Below are 15756 nucleotides of genomic sequence, written 5' to 3' on the forward strand. Positions count from 1 at the left end.
TTCTTGTCTTAATTCAGCTGTTTAGTCCAATGGGTTATTACAGCTGCCTAATAATCAGGGAAGCAAGGCCAGTTCCTTTGCAAGACTTGTCAGTACATCTGGTGCTATTGGACAAATCTGACATTAGGAATATCCTGTCTTTCACTGCTGATGAGTGGTTTGGTCTTCAGCTGGGACCAAATTCAACCAAATGGGTTTAATCTCATCTTGAGGGAAGAAGGGCCTGAGAGAGCTGTATGAGTTAGAGCAGGGAACAAACCTAGCTCTCCTTAGTCACAGCCATGTGCTCATGCCACTGAGCCATTTTCTCTTTATTTGTGTAAACCAAAGGGATTTGGGTTTCCAAGATGGTAAACAAGGATTTAATTACTTCCTCCCTTGTCCCAAATAACTTTCCCTGAAACTAACATGGTAAACAGAGCCCCTGTTCTCAAAAAAAGCCTTTCTGCTTGGTGTTGGTTTTGTAACTGATCTTCTGCTGGAAAACAAGCAGAAGATTCACATTTCTGCTAAAAACAACCCAAGGGAACCTTTTAATAATAACATTACAAGCAGTCTTATACCCTGCTCCACTGGGCCCGGTGACAAAAGAATGGATACCCACCCATGGATGGGTTTGCAATCCTGTGGAATAAAGAAGCTGTGGGGCAGCTGGCAGCACACAGCACTCGCTCCCCTCCTGCTTTGTGCCTTGTTTGGCAGTCAGAGTGGACAGAACAGCATCTATCTCCTGGCATTAGGAGTCAGAAAGAAAAAGTGGCCTCATGCCATGTGTGAATTGCAAATATGGTGGTGGGAAAGGAGGGGGATGTTTGATGTAGAAAGCCAGAGAGTTGACAGGCTGGAGTATTTTCATCCTCAAACACCCTATAGTAATAATGGCTTTCACATAATGACATTTTAGAAGATAATTATCTTGTGTTTTTAGTTAACACCATTTAAGGCTTAATTCCATGGTGAAGGTTAGAAAAGTGTTCTTTCAAAATGAAAATTCTTATATAACTCGAGAATGCAGAAGTGGATCCAACTGGCCTTTGCAGATTGTCCTTCCTTACTGTCCCATAACTGTGAGTGCACACAAGTAGCCTGATGTATCCATAGAAACACAGTGGCAGAAAACAAAGATCAAGACAAAATGGAGGAAAAGGCAGAGTCATAGATGAGAAAAACAGGACTGTGCTACTCCTTTAACCTGGAGAATAATGAGAAACTTCCTGTCTATCACATAGTCTAGGAATATGTTTGGAACTGTGCCTTCTAAATGTCTTTACTTAAGACTAGGCCTAAAAGCACAGAGTAGCTTACAGTGATTTCATACATAGGTCTCAAAGGTGCAGTGCAGAGAGAAGCAAAAGTAATCCCTACTGTGGAAGGGAAACTGATAGCCCAGAGCATCAGATCACTGAGCAGGCAAGTTGGGAATCCCTCCTGAATCAATCCTGCCTCCAGACAAAGCTGTTCCTTCCTTATGTGTTCAACAGGTAAGTTTTTCACAGACTAGGGCTGGGTTTTCTTTGACATACTATGCACCTTTGCTTCCCAAGGGAGCTGAAATGAGAGCACACAACCAGCCCTCGGCCAGGGCCTCACTGCTGTGGGAGGCAGAGCAGGGCCTGCAAGGAGAGTGTCTTGGTATGGTAGGACAGCAGCTCCAGCCAGGACAGCTGAGGTGAAAATCCTGCACAAATCCATATGAGACACCCTTGCACCTCAAGACACCCATCAGCTAATCCTCCCTTTGGCAATCTCCCCACTTCCATCAAAGGAGTTTGGATTACGACAGCTGCTGTCTTAATGAGTGTGATTCTGAGGAGGATGACTTCTCCAGGACAAAAATAGAGTACTTTACACTGCCTTGGTCACCTTGCCTCTTAAGAGAACCGGGCACTTAACAAACTGCTGCTGAGCCTCAGGAGGGAGGCGAGTCCTCACCCAGGGAGCTGTGCATGCAGAGGAGTTGGGACGGAGGGAAGCCAAGTGCCTGCCTCATGCTGCAAAGTAAACCTGACCTGAACTGGGCACAGAATGTGCATCTCCCGCCTTGCAGATTTTTAAGCAGTTTGTGAGGCCAAGGCCCTGGCCCAGGCCATTCACTGTCACACAAACCTAGTAGTGTTCTTACTTTGGTAGATGGACAGTGGCTAACTCCTATTTCCGGGCCACACTTAAGTTTGGCTGACTGTATTTTTACTTTCTGATATTCCTGCCCCACCCAACCAACCAGTTTGACCATTTGCTAATTCCCCTCATCACTTGTTCCTGTTGGTTGTGGAGTGGCTCCTCTTTCACCCTGGAGCTCACTGCATTGTGCTGCATAAATGACCTCAGGTTCTAAGCTTACCTACAGTGACATTCCCCGTTCCGGAGAAGCAAGTTTGCGAGATGGGTTCCCCCCATTCCTTTCCAACCCTTAGAAGTATAGCTGTCACAAGAAGGGTGGTGGAATGGGGTGGTCTCATGTTGCAGAGCTGATGTGCTTTGAGAGGGCTTTCCAGTTTCTCATTCCTTTTTTCCCTGTAACTATTGGAACAAACTGGCCATGCCCCTCTAATCAAAGAAATGTGAGGTTAGCAAGAGGCTCCAAAAACATTTCCTGGCAACAAGACAAAAGTAAGTCTACTGAGAAGTTTATGCAGAGGGAATATTTCTATTATATACAGTTGTGTCTTGTTCTCAGATGCCCATACCAAAGCAATTACTCTATGGGAGATGCCGACTGGCTGGAAGAACCTGTTCATTCTGGGTCTGTAATGGAGTCTGTGAGGAGCTCAGCTTCCTGGGGTGGAAGAAGGTAAGTGTGTGTGAGGAAGGGAGGCTGGGACATGTTTGTTTGGGAGGGTAACCTTTCTGGGCTGGGAGCCTATTTCTTAATTTATTTGGTGGTCCAGGAAAATTCGTCACATCACATTCTTCAGCTCCCATTTACACTGAGGTGATTACATCACCCCAGAGCCTTAGGTAGCTAACAGGGATACAGCCGTATAAAGAGCAGGCTGGCCCTCTCGTGATGGCAGCGATGTGGTTTGTCCCTAAGACAAACAAAGTTGCACAGGAAAGGTACAAGTCTGGACCCAGTCAAGGAACTGCAGATTCAAGGCCAACTCTGAACTTCGAGCCAGCTCACAGTTGGTATTTTTCATGTGTGCTTTTACCCCACTCATGAGCTCCTCACATGAGATTCACAGACACATTATGGCCTCTATGTTCCTGCAAGCACAAGGGCTGTCATTTCTGGGTTCTTGGAAGAAATGCCAGCACCAGTACCAAGGCTCTCCAAATGATAACGCCAATGGTCTGAGCAGCATTTAGGTGGTCTGGAGTTGCAAGGCATCTTGGCTTCTTTACAGCACTGTATTTTGCAAAACAAGAGCAAAGGATCAAGGTCCATAGGAGTTGGGGCAAAAACAGACACAGAGCTGTGGAAAAGTGCTGAGGACAGCGGAAAGGGAGAGCTCCAGAGTGTGGAGTTTCCATGGCAGAGAATCTGTGGCTCTCCCATCACATACTCCCTTTTTGGTGTCATCCTGTATACAAGTGGGAATACAGAACACTTAGTGTTCTTGGGTCACAAGCCTTTGCTTTGGCAAGCTTGGGATTGGACTCAGTGATCAAAGGGACGTTGGGGTATTTACTCATGGAGTCCCACAGCACCTCTGAGAGGTGTACAAGTATTTCACCCCTGATTTGCCCACAGCAGTGGTAAAGCAGTGCAGGGAATCGCCTTCCACAGCAGAAAGTGCAGCAGTGTCAGAGCCAGGCTGCCTGATGCTCAGCTCACTGTGTTCTCCTCCAGATCCTATGCTTCCTCTGTGGAATGCTGCATCTCTCATGTTTCTGGTCTATCTCTACACCAAATCTTAACTGCTGTTTAAAACTGGCATAATCGGTTTTGATAAAATGTACCTCCAAGATCTTCCAGGCAGGGATTCTGCGAGACATCCAAGATTTTGGATATCTCCAAAAGCTGAACCATTCCTCTTGCCACACAAAGCAACTGTACTTTCAGAGAGTTAATAAATCCATGCAAGCTCTTTAAAAGAAGAAATCAGGAGGATTTTTTTAGACATTTTTAGGCAAAGGTTCTTTTTTTTCCATGCAGCCTCCTTGGTAACCAGCTAAAACAAATTCCTCCAGACTGTAAACTAGAGATAATGGAGTGTGCCTTTAATCTCTGTCCGCTACAGATCAAGTTACCTCTTAGAAATTACTTATCCTGGCCAAGCAAATGAATTGGAATTGATGTTCTTAATTGTTTTCTAAATTGCTGTTCCCCACTCCCTTCCTCCCCTTCTCTGCACACAGCTGTTTTGCATCAGAGTCTAGTCTAATGGGTACTGTCACTCACACGAGGGGGTGAAGTCATGTGGTCATAAAAGAGAAAGATTGGGGGAAGAGAAGGAAATACCACCCAGTGCATTATCTGGCTGTGACACACACAAACTGAATAGAAATAATTCCTCCTAGGGGGCTAGTCCCAACAATGGACACAGTGCTGTCTTGGGCTAGAAAAATGTGGGGACTCACTGCGTTCTCTGATATTTGTTTCTCTCTCATAGAGAAGGAAGATGATTAAAGTGCTAGTTTGGGACACAGGAAACCTGAGTTGAAACTGCTGACTCTGCAGCAATCTCCTTTGTCTGGTTTTGTGCAAGTTGCTTTGTTTATGCCTTAGTGGCTGCAATTGTAATGCATAAATAATACAATTCCCTTCCATTCTCCTCGGGGCAACAGTGGTCTTTCATTAGCTGTATCTTACAAAACAGCTTAACCTGCTTGCCCTCTCCAAAATGTGCTCCAGTGTTTATAGATATTAGTCTCCATTTCACTCGGAACTTGCACTGCAGAGCCTTTGGGCTCTGGGAGCATCAGGCCAGGACTTAACACCAGAATCCCATTCCTCTCTATCCTCTAAAGTGGGCACAGATCTCAAGTCTTAAGCAGGACCCATCCCCTGAAGACATTTTGCTCCTATAAAATTCATTCTTGCATGTGAAATGTATGCAAACAAATTATTCCACCAACTTCCCTGTCCTGACGCTATGTTCTCTCCCAACCTATAAATGACCAATAATTCCAGTTTTGCTGCCAGCAGTTTTCCAGAACTCAGCTGTTCCCTTTTAGACCTTGTAGTTCCATGGACTAATGACTGTTTGCATGGACTGACAACTCTCTGCTCATCAGTCCATCCAGAGCAGAACCCAAAAGAACAGTGGTTGTCCACTTCTTACTGTCTCCCAGAAGGTCTTTCTTGACAAACAACAGTCTACCACTTACTCTTGTTACAATGTCAGATCAGTTTTCTGAGGGAGATCAGAGATTCAGAGAATTTGCTGCCCACATAAAGTCCTGAAGTGCCTGCTGGAAAAGCAGCAGACTCTTGGATACCGGCTTGTAATATCTGAGAACACTGTGTAGGATAGATCCGAGATAAAATGGCAGGAAAGGAGTTTTATACAGAATGAGTTAAAAATCATGCTAACTGCTGCTAATGGTGAGGAAACCTGACTATGTCAGGGTGAAGTTTCTTCCCCTCCTGTACAGTAAGGAAAACACAGATTTCTGAGCTGGTCACTGTGCTGGAAGGGAGGGATTTAAATGTGCAGGTGTTGGGTGTTGTGAGTGAGATTTTCAAAAGACTGAATATGAGTTAGGAGCACAGCTTCCAAGTTGTGTGAATCAGGTACACCTAATTGTCTAAGTGTAGGGTTCATTCAGCTGCCCCAGAGGTTAAGTGCCCGGTTCAAAGCCAGGAAGAAAAGCAGGCAAAAGGTGTTTAGAGCAATGCTCAGGAAGGGACTCTGACCTTCTCATCACAGCTTCCTCTTATCGCAGGAGGATTTTCATAGATGTTGGAGCTATAAGCTGAGCTCCTGTACTTTTTGCTTCTTATCACACTAGCAGTAATGAAGAATCTGCAATCTGCATTTCGTTGGAGAGGTGCCAGGAAGAAAGGATCCTGACGTGCTTTGTCTGTAGCAGCATGTGCTAATAGGAGAAAAAACTCGTTATGTCAATGGAGAGAACAGCTGTGAGCCTTAGATGGTGCTACCCTTGCTGACATGAGGTACTTGCTGACTCCTTGAATAGCTCCATTCAAATCAATATAACTGCTCTTGGAGTGAGGTTCTGCTCAGTGTTAATGAAGATGTCAGAATCTGGCCCACAGGGAATAAATGCATTGAGCAAGAAGGAGCTCTTTTATAACCTCTTTCCTAGAACGTGTTTGGAGGCCTACATTTGCAGCTGGTTCCTATCTCAAAGCCAGGCCAAACCAAGCTCCCCCTCACCAGAAGATGCAAGCATGCCCAGACTTTTGGAAGTTCAGCTCCAGATCTAAACATAGGCCTGATCCAAAGCTGATAGACTCCCACTGACCTAAACAGACACTTGGCCTGAGTCCCATTACTTGGGCCCATCTTGCCACAAAGCAATACACCACACACCAACACTACTGGCATATCTGGACTCATGTCTGTATGAATATGATCCCTTTTCTCTTTTTATCCCTCTTGCTTTAACATTTTTTTAGGGAAGGGATTGGTCTCAGGGAGGCATAAACTCCCTTCTTTTCCATCCCCGACAGAGTATCAAACTCCTCCACTGAGATTTCTCCATGGAGACATTGGGTTTTCCTGGCAGGCAGGGTTGCAAACTACTCAGCGGAATGTCTACAGCTCTGCAGCTCAAGAGGAGCCAGGAGGCTGGGCATCCCAGCCAAGGGAAATACTGCTGTCGTCCCAAGAACACTTTCATGGAGACTGAGGTGCATACTGGATTAGAGGCAGCTAAGCTGGGGTCTTGTGTTTTTTTCTTGGTTTCCTTTTCCCCCTTGAAAACCTAAAGCACGGGGAAGAGAAGTCCACAGACAAGAAATCTGGGCATCCTGGTAGATGTTGAAAAATGTGGTTTGTTAATGGATCTTTTTATTTCTGGTACTTCTGGCTTGTTCAACACATACACACACAAACACACATACAGAGAATAACTTGGCAAGCTCATGTTTTCGTGGCACAGCACCAGGAAATGGGAGTTCCCCTCCCAACAGAGAAGATCAGGGCAATGAGGCAAAGGTGGGGAATCAGACCCAGCCTGAGTCTCAGTGGAGCGCTGGCCCGGACAACTCTTACACAAATAATCTCCAGGAGCTCTGAACCCATGCTTCATTTTGGACACAGACAGTGCTGTAGAGAAAACAGACTGAAATTGCTTCTTTTTCGTGGCATCTGTAGTGTAAAAACAGTTTTCGTCCAAGACATTTGTGGTCGGAAAATCCTGACACCTCATAAATTATCTTAGAGGCGCAACAAAGCTTCAAAAAGATGAAACTCAATGCTGAGGTCAGCAGGAATTTTTTTTGCATCTTCTGCAGTGGAGGAGCGTTTTCAGTCTCAGGAAAACCACCACAAAAAGAGGCAGCAAGAAGCAAGAATATTTCTTGGCATGAGAGCCTCAGTGCTCAGGGGAGTCAGGCGTCTTCTAGTATTTATTTTTGGCCACCTTTGTGTTCACACATCATCAGAACATGATCCAAGCAACCAGGGGTACCCGATAGTGAGGTGGCTGCTGCAGTTAGGTGACACCTCCAGGTCCACCCAAACACTCAGGCTAATTACCTTTGCATAGTGCTGGGGGCTGCGCAGGTTGAGCACCTCCAGGATTGGTCTGACAACACTTTCTAGGTGAGGTGGGTGTGGGATCAGGCTGAAGTACTGCAAAACCACAGTCAGCTTCAGTGTGAGCTTGTAGAGAGCATGGAACAGTGTTGTGAGGAATGGTTTATGGTCCCTATCAGCTCATACCCACAAGAAGACAGCTGGCGTTTTTTAAAGCTGTTTTCCTATTCCTCCTGACTACAAATGCAACCCCACTGCTGGAGCTCTGCTGCCCTGCTGTGTGAGGTTGAACAGGCTGCTTAATCCCTCACACCTCCCCAAACTACAGCTAGTCTGAATGAGGATGACTGCCTGGCATCTTCCTTTGCTCTCTGCTTGGATATTTCTTCTTTGTTACACAGAGGAGAGTTTCCTTCTACCAGACAAGAACTAGGTGGAGAAAGATGACCCTGAGGGTGATGTTACACACAGCCTTTTTTGACACAAGAGCCTCTGCAGCTTAGTTACCACACGTGGTATTAGGGTGGCACCCAAATGTCCTCTGCAGCACATTAAACCCCAAGTTGCTCAAAACAGAGGAAAACTGAGGTGGTGTTTGAAAGAAGAACAGAAACCTGACATCCAGGATGGCCTGTGGTTCCCCTGCTGTGGTGTGTGGCAGGAAGGACCTAGCCAAAGCCAGGGAGTTCAGGAAAGAAGGGCTTTTTCTGCAGGGTGAAAAGTGGAAGAGATGTTTCTAAGAAGGCAGAGACCCTTGTCTCTGTCAGGAAGAAATCATCTGTCTTGTAGCAGGCCCTGTTGCTGCTCCCAACCGCTGCCATCCTTATCCATGCCTGGCCTTGCCCTGCAGTGCTCCTGGCAGGAGTCTGGAGTGCTGCAGGGTGCTGGAGCTGTGCCTGCAGCCTCCTGAGGGCTGCTTGGGAAAGGCAGTGCCCAGGCTGTGACAGCCAGCCCTCCTGCAGGGCCCTAGAGCAGGGGGAATGCTGCCAATGGAAAGCCAGTTTTGCAGACAGACCCAGTCCCTTCTGGGACACACAGTGGGGTTTTGGGTCATTCTTTATCCCCTCTACTGAGAAGTCATCAAAATGGCTCCATTTAATCTCTAGCATTGCTTTTATGCGTCTTAGTTTGGAGAGTGAAGTTACAAGGTAAGATATGAACTGCTCTCCACTTCTGTGGGTGGACAAAACTTTCAGATTTAAAACTTCTCTCCATCTGTTCAGCTCTCTGAGTCCCTTGCAGGATCTGACCTCCCTGCCCACTTAGTAAATCAACAGTTTCTAAGGCACGTATAACTGATTTTATGGCAGCAAGATGCATTTCACTAGATTTATGTTATTAAACTGGAGGGGGGAAGCCTCCTTTTATTTGGGGCAGTCCTTGAGTTTTACAGGCTTGTTTGAGTAAGTAATTATTTTGGTAATGCTGGGGCCTCCTTTATTGAATCGTAAATGCATCCTGAACAGCTCTTGGAATAACAAGCAGACCTTTCCCTGAAAGGCTAAGGATTGCCTTGATTAGCAAATCTGAACATTAGTAGTTTACTTCGTGATTAGCTTTGCTGCTGAGAACTGCCTTGGTTCATTTCTCTGGGACTACGCACAGGATTAAGAGTGTGTGTAAATGTTTGCAGGATCAGTGTCACAAATGAAAAAAACCCAACCCAAAAGCCGTTTCTTTGGAAACATCCTCTCTGACCATGTTAGGGAAAAGGATCAGATAATTGGGATCTTTATGCTGCTTATTATAAAAAATGCTTTGGAACTAGTTCAAGCACCAATCAGAAACCACATTGTTCCACTAAATCACTTTCAGATGCCATTTCAGATACAGAATACAATTACTCCTAGTTTAAAAATATAAATGTTCCCTTCATAAAACACACACACACACTCACACACTCACACACAACTATTTAAATTTCTTTTATTTTTATCTGTCTTGGCTGGAGTTCAGGCCTTCCACAGATGATCTATCAACACTTTTTGTGCCATTTCTTTCTGCCAGGCGTTGCGCAGAGCCCATGTACAGTGCAGAAGAGCTGTGACGTGGACTTTAGGGCTTTACAGTCAAAAGAGCTCTTGCACAAGCCGGGAAGCTGGAGGCCCAGGCTTGGATGTCTGTGTGCTTAAGAAATCATTTCAAAGCAAAACCTGGAACAAAAATTCTGCCTGAGTGTTGCATTAAAAACCCACTCGAGATGCCTGGAGGGGTTCCTGGCCTGTCACTTTTGGTTATTGGATAGCTATGGGTTTGGGGAAGCAAACTCTATGGGGTGGCTGCCGCCCACGTGCTCTCCTGGTTGTTGGGGGAGCGTGAGGCCCATCTGTGATAAGATCAAACTGGGAGTCTGGCCCTGCTGGTGATGGGGACCCACGTGCCGGCCCTGCTGCTCATGTGTGAGCACAGGCTCAAGGGGAGGTGGGAAAAAGCTGGAGAAGGAAAAGGCTGTTCCACTGGGGGCTGGATGGGCCAGGCACCCTCTGCTCGCTGGAGTCAGCACAGCATGAGCACTGCCCCAGCACAGCCCCCGGGTAAGACGTTTAGTGTTGGCAGCACACATATCTCCTTCCTTCTGAGCCAACACCCAGGCAACTCCAGAGGATTCCTCAGCCTCTCTGTAAGGTGTGACTCATTTCACAGGAGGCAGCATCCCTGCAGAGGTAGGGAGGGAGCCAGAATAACAGCTGACCCCAGTCTTGGGCAGGCAGTAGGAGGCTTGGCAAAGGTCCCAGTCTGCCCAGCAGCAGCCTTGAGGCAGGGTCCTGAGCCCCAGGCTCTCATGGTGTAGCCCAGAACTTTTTCACCTCTGCCAGCACACCATGTTGACTCTAGGCTGGGACTGTCTGGAACATGGGTAATGGAAATCTCTCATTGTTGTCAGGAAGTTATCCTTCGTCACTGCTGAAATCCTCTAGAGTGGTTCTGTTTTGGTGAGCCCAGCCGTGAGTCTGTGGGAGCGCAGCCCGCGCTCCTGGCAGACGGATGCTGTGTTTTCCAGGGCTTGGGGCCCCTGTGCTGTGTTCAGTCCTGCTGTGGGACAGGAAGCCCACAGACACCCGGGAGTGTTGCCCTAGAATCCAGACAAAACCCCCAGAGATGCCAGACCCCCAACAACCTGGCAAGAAGCCGTGGGAACCTGGGATCAAAACAAGGATAACAAGGCTTCGGGATGCTTGAGGATGCTGCCATTTTTCAGACACTCCATGGGCCGTCTTTTTTTTTTTAATTTTTCTGGGGCAAGCAGAGGGATTTCTCAGCATCAGAGCAACACGAGACTCTTGAGGGCTGAATTTTGGAAAAAGTATATGGAAACATTTTCATACTTTCCAAAACAAAAGATGCTAAGGGCTTTGCTACTAAGGGAAAATTCCTTCACTGGTTTTGCAGAGGCTGAGATTTCTGAGTTTCCTTAGCACTGCTCATGGCTTCTTTAGGAGGGCTTTAGTCTGACACTGAGAGGAATGGCCTTTGAACTCTGTGGTAGCTTAAATGCAATGAAATCCTGGCCCCACAGAAAGCAGTGGGCTCCCAATGACTAGCACCTGCAAGTGAGATCAGGAGCTCAGGCACAATGCCTTAGCTGACATTGCTGGAGCCTCATGGTGGAGTAAGGGATCTGCTCTGAGCCAAAATTTTGGCAGGCATGACCGAAGACCACTTTACTTCCATGTCTCCAATGGCTGGGAGGCACAGTTTGGATGGAGAACAAAGCCATTTCTGAGGAAGGGATGTTAAGACTGATGTATGAGTTGAAGAAGCATTTTAGAGCAGTCTGAGATAAATCCAAGAGAGGGGATTTTCAGAAGCACTGGCTGTTCTTCCTAACACCAGTGACTGATTTTATGGTGGGAGCAGAGTCAGGCTGATGTAAGGTAGCTGTGGAAATTGGACCATCAGTGCTCTGATTTTTAGTGTTTCTGACCAGAAAACTGGAGCTCTTGCTGAGATGTGATTACTTTTGTGATGTTTTGTTCTTACAAAAGGGTCATAGCCTTGTTCAAAGGCCAGAACCTCCCTGTAGCATCCCTAAAGAACATCCCATTGATTCAACTGGGCAATACCCTACCCAAGTAAAGAGCAGCCCACAATCCATTTCTATGAGTATTGTTTAATTATTACATATTAGTGTCATTAATAATTTTGGTTTTCAACAAGATGGTTGTGGCATTTGCTGCAACGTGCAGATTTCTATTTAAAAGAGATACTGCTGACAAATGTTTCCCAGCCCTTGTGTTAAGATGTGCTTCTTACCTCAGGGATAGAAGTTTGCTCTGCAAACAGGAAATATTTTTCACTGATGAGATGGAGAAATGTTACAGGTCCTGATATTGTGAACTAGAGAGGCATTAGTGATGGGACGAGTGGGAATGGATTGAAATTAAAAGAAAGTAGATTTATATTGGATGTTGGGAGGAAGTTCTTCACCCAGTGAATGCCTATGTCATGATTTTGGAAAAGGATGATCTTTGAGGTCCCTTCCAGCCCAAACCATTCTGTGACACTGATTTGATGATCAGGTTTGGGGTACTAGTCACTGGTAGTATGTGATTATTTAAACCTCTCAGGTTTTCTTTTTTCCAAGGTTATACTCCTTGCCCATCTGATTGCAGAAAAATTTCTAGAACAGTGGGACAATTGCATCTGAAAGCCTGACAAAACCTAGACACTCAATAAAAACATGCCACATTTCTTGGTCTATTCTCTCTTTTCCTTTCTTCTCTTCCTTTTCATGGCTGCCTCCTGATTCAATAGTGAGGCTTGGAGGCACAGAAAACTGCAGTGGGAAGAAAGCAAATATTGCTTGTTCAGATGGACTTAAGCTCTGGTATCAGAGGTGCAGCTCCAGCCTCGGATCCAAATATCATCAGCATTCAGTTTCCGTTCACTCTGACGGTCTTCTGCACAACAAAGAAAACTCCATTCACCTATTTGGAGATGTGGAAGCCCAAGTGTCAGTAATTATTAGCAGTGGCAAGACAAGTGACATGTTTCTAGGTATGTGCCTCTTCTGGGGCTCACTCCTCATTCCACAGCAACATTGAGAATGCCAGAGGAAGCAGAAGCAGCAGGAGCAGAGCTAATGGGCTCAGGATGGTGCCAGAATGCCACGGGTGAGTTTTCCTGCAAGCTGCCCATGGAGAGGGCCCGTCAGCCTGCACCAACAGAGCCATATTTCATTTACACATAAGAACCTGGGATTGTCCTGGGAGGCTGTGTAAGAAATGAGGCTCCATGGTTGGTGAGAAACCAATAACAAATACTACGTTGCCTCCTGCCAAGCGACTGGAGAGCAGAGGGAGGCCTGTGGCAGAGGAGAGCTGGGACAAGCACAGAGCAGCAAAGAATGTTTGTTAGTTCTTCCCTGTATCACTTATCAAGCATAACCAACCTTGCCACCATCAAAAGTGATTGTGACCATGGAATGAACCCATCTCCGGGACCCAATGGACATTTTTCATTAGGAAATTGTTTAAATAAGGTATGCTATTTTTTGTGCAAACATTTAAAAAGTACCTATTTTGAATATTTTTTCTGGGGAAAAGAAAAGCAAAGAAAACCCAGTCTTTCCCCAAAATGAAACACTTTTATAACATGAGAAAGTTCTGTTTCCACAGCTTTTGAATGTTCTGAACTTTCTTATTTTCCAATATGAAATGTATTTGATAAATTTTTCTCAATGTTTCAGAAAACCAGTGTCCAATTGAAACATGTACTCACATATCTGTCTATACAGTTTGATTATGAGAAGTTTATTTCTAAAATATTAACTTATCACCAATATAAAATGTTATTATCTGCTCTGGAAGAGCAAAGGAATTCAAAATTATGGAAAAAGCTCATGAGATGGAGGACCAGAAAGAAGAGGAAGGTAGATGGCAACGAAGAGGAGCAGAGGAAAAGACTTTAGGAAGGAAGCAGAGGCCATTCAGTGAAGAACCACCTAGGTTAAAAATGGAGAAAAGCAGGATAAAGCTGCTTGCAGAATAGATTCCCTGGTGCAGAGAAGTGCTGCATAGGGGGACAACTCTGGACAGTTCACAGGCCTTGATCCAAGTTCAAGAGATTGTGCAAGGATAATGATGACAAGGAAGATGGGGATGTGCTGAACTCTATTGCTCTGTTTGGATCTATCTTAAAGTTTCATGCAGCCTGCCATAAAAAGTAACAGTATTAAAGATTTTTGCAAAACCTGCGCGTCATGGGCTTCGCCTGTCCTGTGTCACTGGAGAGCATGAGCAAGACACAGAGGCCTGGGGGTCTGGTTTCCATGGGATGGTATCAGAGCTCCTGGGTTCAGGATGTGCAGGGAGGGCCCCCGAAGGAGGCAGCGCTGGTGGCTCAGGAAACCCAAGGAACACTGTTCCTGTGCACTGCAGGGAGCCTGGAGATCAGCCAGAATAGAGGCAGAGTCTAACTTGCAGCAGGACTTCTCCACAGCCACATACCAGACAAAGGAGGAGGATGAAGATGACATGCTTTACCCCCAGCACCTCTCTGTCGCTGGCAGGCAAACTTGTCCCCAAGGGCAGTCCTGCAGAGCCAGCTGCAGCCAACCCCTTCCACAAAACATGCTGGTGTGGGCTTTCAGACACTTGCAGGGGCTTTGAAAACCACCTCTTGGGTGTGCTCCTATCTTGAGTAAACAGTTCAAGGACACCAACGAGGTTCCCTGCCTCTCAGGCAGCATGAGCCAAAGTGATAAAAATTGAAATAAAACCCCCAAAACAAAGGCAGAGGAAAGAGGGAGAAAAAGCTGTGAGGCCCAAAGGGCTGAGGATGTGGGTACTGCTGGGCTTGATTGTCTTCTGTGCTGTGCAAGGAAGAATGTTCCTGGGACAACATTGCTGACTTTTTGGATTGTTACTGGTTGGGTTTTTTATAATTTTATTTTCTTCCCCCAAAGCCAACAGGCAAGTGACATAAAGCAACTGGAATTGCATTCTGAAGCTGGGAAAGTCAGAGATGATCCCTGGCTGGAAAATCCATATCTCGGTTTTCAACTCCCTGTGTTGCACAAGGCCATGGAGGCCTTCAGCTGGGTTAGGTCTGCCACATGCAGAGGGGGCGAGTGGCCAACTTCAGAGTCAGGTTCAGGTTTGGATTCTGAAACACACCCCCTTGCCAAAAGTCCAGGGTCGATCCCAGAGGCTTAGGAGGGAAGAGCCAATTCCAGCCCATCTCCTCTAACAATTCATCTGGGCATCTAATGAGGAAAGCTGTCTTCTTTGTGCTGACAGTTAAATACGCACTCAGGCTCATTCCTCCATCAAAAGTTTACATTATATCAGGTTTAAATTATTTTTGTGCTGTGGTTGCACCCTCATTTCACAAACCTTTCAGCCTATTGTGGTTTGGAACTTGGAGAACTTCTAAAGATCATGAATTAAAGCAGGAAGATGTCTTCTCACAACCTGTGACCTTGTTTCCATTATCAGCCGTGAATCCACACCATTGACTTGTCTGCAGGGACATGAGGGGCTGGAAACATCCAGGAAGGACACATAAAACAAAAGCTTTGAGCTCAAATAATCACAGCAAATCTGTGATTAATCCTTAGTTTGAAAGCTGGAGTTCTCCCCAAACTCATGGGCTGACTGGACCATCCATCAGATCATTGGAAAGGAAGCAGCTAGGATTTGATCAATATTTCAAACCAAATCAGTGAGGTTGATTAAAAGTGAACTCTGAACTCCGAGAGCTTTTTCACATCATGGATTCTCTTCAAAAGAGATTGCTCTGAGCTCCTCAGCCATGAGAAAGTGCTACAAGTCAGTCATGCCTCCTCATCCGCATGGCCTCCACAGGCACAGATTTGAAGGGCATTTCAAGGAGACGGCATGAAGTAACCCCAGATTCTGTGATTGACTCAGGTTGGTGAAAGGGGAGTAAAGGGAGTACAGTTACTGGGTAGGAAATAGGGTTCATGAAGCATGCAGGGATTTCAGACACTGGGATTTTTTGCAACATTTATTGGAACAGACAGGCTAAGAGCACTGAGGGATAAAGGATCCCAAATCAAACAGGCTAATTGGTCTCAAATGGAGTGACTAAGGAACTCTCTCCATTCCAAAATGGGTCAAATTGCATTTTAGAAGGAGATGTCTGAAATTTGAGTCGGAGGCCTGGATAGAAAAATGAA

This window comes from Coloeus monedula (genome assembly GCF_965178545.1).
Source record: "Coloeus monedula genome assembly, chromosome: 9".
Lineage (NCBI taxonomy): Eukaryota > Metazoa > Chordata > Aves > Passeriformes > Corvidae > Coloeus > Coloeus monedula.